Below are 7038 nucleotides of genomic sequence, written 5' to 3'. Positions count from 1 at the left end.
AAAACCCACGTGGAGGGGCCCTGAGCCCGTCACAGCGGGTGCCCCCCGCCCAGGAGCCCTGCAGCCCGAGCAGGTGCCCCCCACTTCTTTGCTCAGTCGCTCGGGGTCCCTGGGCAGAGCAGGCGAAGATGCCACTTCCAGTCCTGCGCCCCCTGATTCAGGGCTGATACCAGGTGCCCCAGCGCGCCGGGGGGGAATCAAACAGAGCAGGGAGGCAGCTGGTTGAAATTTAACCACAATATTCTCGGTCTCTATTGTTTGGAGGGAGGCCCAATATTTCCACAACAGGATTATGGGATCTGATTAACTCACTGAGACAACAATGCGGGGCTGGGATGGGCTTCCCCTTCCAGCTGCCAATAGGGGAAAGTAAACACAACACCCTGATTTCTCTACCCAGGCCAGGGGCCGGCCAAGCCCCCTCCAGCCCCCTCGGCTCTGCACTGGGGAGGGCGCCGGGCCCCTCTCCCCACAGCCAGCCTCATCTCCCCAGGTGGGCCAACTGCTTTGGGCAGCCCTCGCCCAGTGCCACAGCCCTTCCCGGGGTGCTCTGGCTAGGCCAGGCGAGAGGCAGAGGCTGGGGCGGGTCCCAGAGGGGCAGAGGAGTGGCCTGCCATGCCGAGAGGGGTGCCATGCTGGCCCTGGGGGCACCCAGCATGCTGCAGGGAAGCAGCCAATGGGGTTCATTCTCGGGACCTCAAGCCCACGGGCGCAGCCAGAAGCACCCGCTGAGTTGGGATGCCCAGCGTGAGAGGCCTGGGGCCGGATTTCCAGAGGTGCTGGCACCGTTGGCTCCCAAGGCCGCTCCTTCCCCCTCCCTGGCGCCCGTCCCCTCGGGGAAGCAGGACCAGGGCCGCCAGCTGCGCACCGAGAATCAGCAGCCGCTTATTAACCAACAGGCCATGGCCTCCATGAGCCCTGCCAGCCAAGGGGCTAATGCTGCCCGCCCCATAGTGCCACACGGGAAAGCGCCAGGTGAGCAGCCCCCAACTGGCCAGTTAGCCCCCTGCATCTCCCTGGCAGGGACCCCTCAGGGATGGGCTCCTGGGAGCTTGGCACAGACAGAGAGGGGAGGGCTCAGGGCTGCTTGGGAGGCATTTTCCAGGCCATTAAGGGGCATGGCAGGGGCCTCATCCCACTCCACCCGCCTCTCCAGGGCTTCGAGGCAGGGCAATGCAGGGAGTGCGGGGCTGGGCTGGGGACTGGGCACTGGGCAGGGACAGGACACTGGTCTAGATCGGTCCCTTGGCTGGTCAGGCCTGGCCACTCTGCACAGGCCTTCTGCAGCATCGGCCGTGATCTCTCCCCTCCAGCCCAGAGACGCCTTCTCCAGCTGGTGGGTAACCCACTCCCAGGACGCCCGGGCATGCCCCCCAACCCCGCTTGTGGTGCCACGACGCCCAGGTATGCCCCTCAACCCCGCTCGCGGAACCACGACACCCACCAACACCCCCCAACCCTGCTAGCGGGGCCACGACATCCGGGGACGCCCCTCAACCCCACTCACAGCGCCACGATGCCCAGGTATGCCCCTCAACCCCGCTCGCGGAGCCACAACACCCCCCAACACCCCCCAACCCCGCTCGCGGCACCACGACGCCCACCAACAGCCCCCAACCCTGCTCACGGCACCACAACGCCCGGATACATCCCCCAGCCCCGCTCACGGTGCCACGATGTCCGGGTACGTCCCCTAACCCCACTCACGGCGCCACTACGCCCGGATACGCCCCCCAACCCCGCTCGCAGCACCACGACGCCCACCGACACCCCCTAACCCCGCTCACGGCACAACTACACCCAAGTACATCCCCCAACCCCGCTCATGGCGCCACGATGCCCATGCCCCCCAACCCCGCTCGCAGCACCACGACGCCCACTGACACCCACCAACCCTGCTCATGCACCACAATGTCTACATATGCCCCACCACCCACGGGCACCACAAAGCCAACCAACGCCCCCCTCACAGTGCCATGACACCCACGTACGTCCCCCCTGCACCCTGCAGCACCATGACACCCACATTATGTCCCCCTCCACTCATGACTCTGTGTCACTTGATCACAGATCTGTTTCCATCCCACAACTACCACTGGGGTTGCTGCAGAGAGGGGGAGCCCTGGAGGCCTCTGCCTAACCCATGGGCATCCAATGCCACGAAGCATCAGCCTTGAGTTTGGGTGAGTGCTGCAGCTCACCCCCACCCACGGGCTCCCCAAACCATCTGGATCACTAACAAGCAACCAGCAAGTGAGTACAGCCCCCTGCCTTGCTGGGCCCCTCAATGCCCCCACAGCCCATCAGTATCTCATGGAGCGCCCCACACCATCAGAGCTGGGAGGGAGGGGGCTTGCAGCTAGGCACTGGGCTGGGACTGAGGAGACCATGTGGGGGTCCAAGGGCCCTGATCTGGCAGGGTCTGTGCAGCGCCTGGCCCGACGGGGCCCTGATCTCGGTGGGGGTCTGGGCAGTGCCTGGCCCGACGGGGCCCTGATCTCGGTGGGGGTCTGTGCAGCACCCGGCGCGACGGGGCCCTGATCTCGGTCGGGGTCTGTGCAGCGCCCAGTACAATGGGGCCCCCATAAGCCCTACTGTTAATACCCATAACAGCAAGGCTGCTCCAGAGCTGGGCAGGGGGCAGAGGAACAAACCTCACCTCACAATCACTAATGAAGAGAGCAGGGATGCCAGGGGCCGGCTCAAAGGGCAGGGAACCCCAGAGCATATGGGAAAGGCCCCCATGTGTGTCACCTCCCGCCAGGGTAGGCTCTGCCGGGCAGGCCCTGCTCTGCTCTCAGCCCCAGCACTAGGGCGTCCGGGTCCGGAACATGCACAGGGTAGGGAAAGAGAATCCATTACACTTGTTAATAACCAAGGCCTAATGAAGAACAGCAGCCCCCTAACCCCGCAGGAAGTGAGCCCCCGCCCCACACCCTGCCCTGTGCCTCACTGGGTCCCGCTCCCATGGACCAGCAGGGGGCGGCAGAGGGTAACCTCAGGGAAGGGGCATCATTGAGTGAAAGCCCCATTGTGGGGGGCGTTAGGAGCTGGACCCGACTCGGCTCCGGAGACCGGCTGTAGGCGCTAGGCCTGGCGAAGGGGAAGGGCAGACATGGACCCCTTGGGCTGTCACTGGCTCCAGGCCAGCGCTCTCTGGGGGATGTGGAGGTGGGGGAGGGCAGCGAGCTGGGCACCGGGGATTCTCCCTGCTCCCAACAGCACTGCAGGGTCTCTGCTTTGCCTGCCCACTCTCACGCCCCCAGCCCCCATGGGGCGGAGAGGAGAGAGTGGGGGAGGGGAGGGTGACCAGATAGCAAATGTGAAAAATCAGGACGGGGGTGGAGGGTAATAGGAGCCTATATAAGAAAAAGACCCAAAAATTGGGACTGTCCCTATAAAACCGGGACATCTGGTCACCCTAGGGGAGGGTGATTGCTTAACCCCCTGTGCTGGACACATGGGGGCTTGTCTCTACTACCTGGACCAAACAAACCAGGCCACAGTCCAACCGGGGGGGGGGGCGCAGGAGGCTAGGGGGAATACCCCACCCATGGGGCTGGGGGCTAGGGATACCCCCTCCTGCTCTGGATTCATCCCTGTGCTCTGTGTGGGAAGGGCAGAAGCCGGCAAAGCGCTGCACAAAACGAGCCCCCCCCCACTTCAAAGTGTGGGGGCATAGATGGCACTTCGGGGACAGGCAGACCCTGCTGTCACCCACAGGGCAGGAGGGAGCAAAGTTCTCTGCCGGGGGGCGGGGGATGTCCCCCAAAGAGCCTGGGCTATTCCCCTAACCACTGGTGGGTCAGTGAGGTGGGAGCCAGGACTCCTGGGTCTATTCCCAGCGCTGACTTGCTGGGTGACTTTGGGCAAGTTCTGCCTCTTTCCGTGCCTCAGTTTCCCCTCTGTACAAGGGGTGCTGACCCCAGGGAAGGTGCTTTGAGATCATCACGTTATTTATAGCATGACCCTCCCCAGTGAGTACTTGGGAACCTGGCACTGAGCAGAGCAGGAAACTCCCCAGGGTTGGCCCAGGCCTGCTGGGGGCTGCCGGAGCCCCGTGGCCCCAGGCCTTGCCGAGCAGGAGCAGGACCAGCCCCGGCGGGCATAGAGCAGAGGGCCCAGCAGCAGGCCGGCTGAGCCAGGGAGGGAGCTGCAGTCTAGGTGGTGCTATTTCCTTAGTTTTGTACCAGGCCAGCTCGGGATTTTCCTCTCCCGGCTGGGCTGGGGTTCCCCCCCCTCCTTTTCTAAAAATACTTGAAAGCGACTGAAAGGTCCCTTTAATCGAGGGCACAGAGCAGTTGTTAAGGCCACGGGCTGGGGCGCGGGGCCATGCCCTGCATAACGGCTTCATTAAACCCTGCGGAAACTAATATTTGTGGACTCAAATGTTGGAGGCTGAGCCTTTAACGCGCCCTGGGAGCCTGGGGAGAGATCCCAGCCGCATAGGCTGGCGCATGGCTACGGGCCATGACTCCCTACACCCTGGAAGCCTGCCACTGACCCAGGCCAGCAGGGTCCCCGCTGGGGTCAGGGCCCCTGGGGCTGGGATTTCTCCTGGGAGCAGCGCTCACTCTGGATGTCGGGGGGCTGGAAGCCCCCCATCTCCTGCTCCCCTTTTCCCTGCAGGAGATTCCTGCTGAGACACAGCGCTGAATCGTGCTGCAGACTGCAGAGCGCAGCTGAGCTCTGGGTCTCCCTGCCCCACAGGGGATTTCCCAGCCCATCTGTTTGGGGCTCCCTTGTTTATGCTGGACTCCTGTGGATTAAGTTGAATGGGCTGCAGTGAGCAGCCTGGCTCAGGCAGGGCCCTGTGGGATCCCTGCTCCGCTGCACCCAACCTGCCCCGCAATCCTGCAGGTGCACAAACACCCCGAGCCTCTCACCCCGGTGCCTGTTAAGCTGCACAGACAGCAGGAAAGCGTGGGGTGGAGAGATGTGAGGGAGAACCCTGCTGCTGAAGTCGCCAGTCAGTGGAAATTTGGGGATCTCATTCCGACCTGGGTATATAACAAGAATTTCACTGAGCCTGGCACAAGGGCTGGGCTAGCAGGGGATTGAGGGGCACTGGCAGAGCAATGGGGGAGCCCAGGGTGGATAGCAGGGCGCTGCGGGTCGGGAGTGAGGGACACTGGCAGAGCCAGGGCGGAGCCCGTGGCTGGGAAAGCAGGGTGCTGCGGGTCGGGAGTGAGGGGCACCAGTATAGCTGGGGGCGAAGCTCAAGTCTCTGGTATGTTTTGGGGGCCTTTCGCTGTTTGAAGCTCACCCCCCAGCACGGGCTGGCCAGCCCCGCGCTGCCAACGCCCCCGAATGCACAGAGCGAGGTGCCCCTGGCCCGCTGCGAAGGCTCTCGTGGCTGCCAGATGGCACAGAGCCCCACATGGGCCTCTCTTCCAGCCCAGCAATTAATTCTGCCCCTGCAGCCCCACCTCTGCTCCTGCAGCTCCAGGGGCTCTGCACCCTCCTCCCTGCTCGCCAGGACAAGGGATGGGGGGAGCAGAGCCACCCATTGCTCACAGGAAAGGGACGAGGAGCCACCCTGAGCTGCTCTTTAGAGTCCCCTCCCCTGGGGAAGGGGCAGGGCAAAGAGCAGCAACTCCGATTGGCTGCCCTTCCCCAGAGGGCGGGGAAGTGGGGAGAGTGGCCAATCAGAGGGGTCTCCACCCAGGCAGGGCTGAAATTTATGAGATCCCAGCCCTGGCCAAACTCCTGTCTGGCACTGGCTTCCCTGTGAATGCGTCCCAGAGTGGCTGGTGGCCAGCTCCCCCCCGTCCCCAGGCCTGGATCCACCTTCCACCGTCCCACATGGGAATAAGCAGCACGTTCATTGGAAATCCAGGCACCACGTGGCAAGGGCCCGGGGTGACGCTCTGCACGGCCGCAGCAGCATCCTGCATTGGGAATTGGCCCCCACCCCAGCTATTAATGGGGTCACTCTGCTGTGCTCCAGGGAGGCCTGCAGGGCCCCTGGCGCAGATTTGCACTGAACATCCCACCCTTACGGTCACAGGAAAACCTTCCGAATAGGAGACAGGCCCAGAGGGACACAAGAACTCTCCCTGTCCCCATCTATTGGGTTTACACTGGAGCCTAATGATGACACTTCAAACATCAGGAGCGTTAACGATTTCACAGCTGACCTTTCCTGCAGAAGCACTAAACTAAGAAGCTGGATGATGGGAGTTGGGTCTGAGGTATTCAACTACCCTTCTCCCAATTTTTAAGTCCCCTCGGCCCCAAAGTGGGAGGGGAAAGGGCTGTACTCTCCCCTCCACCACTGCAGGCCAAAAGCCTCTTCCTCATTCAGGAGAAGCCATCACACAGCGAGTGGCCTGAGTCAGTTGGTGACTGCACAGAATGGGGATGTGGGTGCGCTAGGCTCAGGCTTCTAAAGAAGGCAAAACTGCCACCCACCTGCTGCCCCCATCCCACGGCAGCTGAAACAGGCACTTCCGTGACAAGGAAGCAAGAGTTAGAGGCTATGGGGGAGGGGAAGCCCAGGGCTGGGCTACCAGGGGGCTGTGGGGTCAGGAGTGAGGGGCACCGGCAGAGCTGGGGATGGGGAGCCCAGGGCTGGGGTAGCGGGGGGCTGTGGGTCGGGAGTGAGGGACACCGGCAGAGCTAGGGACAGGGGGAGCCCAGGGCTGGGCTAGCAGGGGGCTGCAGGTTAGGATTGAGGGGCACCAGCAGAGCTATAAAGACTCTGGACTCAGGACACCCTATGGTCCCAGCAAGCCCTGCTCCTGCTCCACCTTCCAGAACACAAAGGCGGTGGGTGCTGTACGCTGACCCATAAGTGCTCAGCTTCCCAGGGATCCTGTGGCAGCCCCAGCCCCCAGGTAACAAGGTGGGGAAGGGGAAGCAGCCAGCCACCTGCCCAGCTCCAGGAGCTGCACTTTCATGGACCCCCAGAGAGGAGTATGACCTCCCTCCCCACAGGTAACAAGTGCATCTGTGCTCAGACCTCCCACATCAGCCTAACCGCCCTGAAAGCTGATTGCTTCCCCTGCCCTGGGGAACAGGAAGAGACGCCCCCCC

Source organism: Emys orbicularis, chromosome 11, assembly GCF_028017835.1.
Source record: "Emys orbicularis isolate rEmyOrb1 chromosome 11, rEmyOrb1.hap1, whole genome shotgun sequence".
Lineage (NCBI taxonomy): Eukaryota > Metazoa > Chordata > Testudines > Emydidae > Emys > Emys orbicularis.
The sequence above is the reverse complement of the archived record's forward strand: the minus strand, read 5'-3'. Positions refer to the sequence as shown.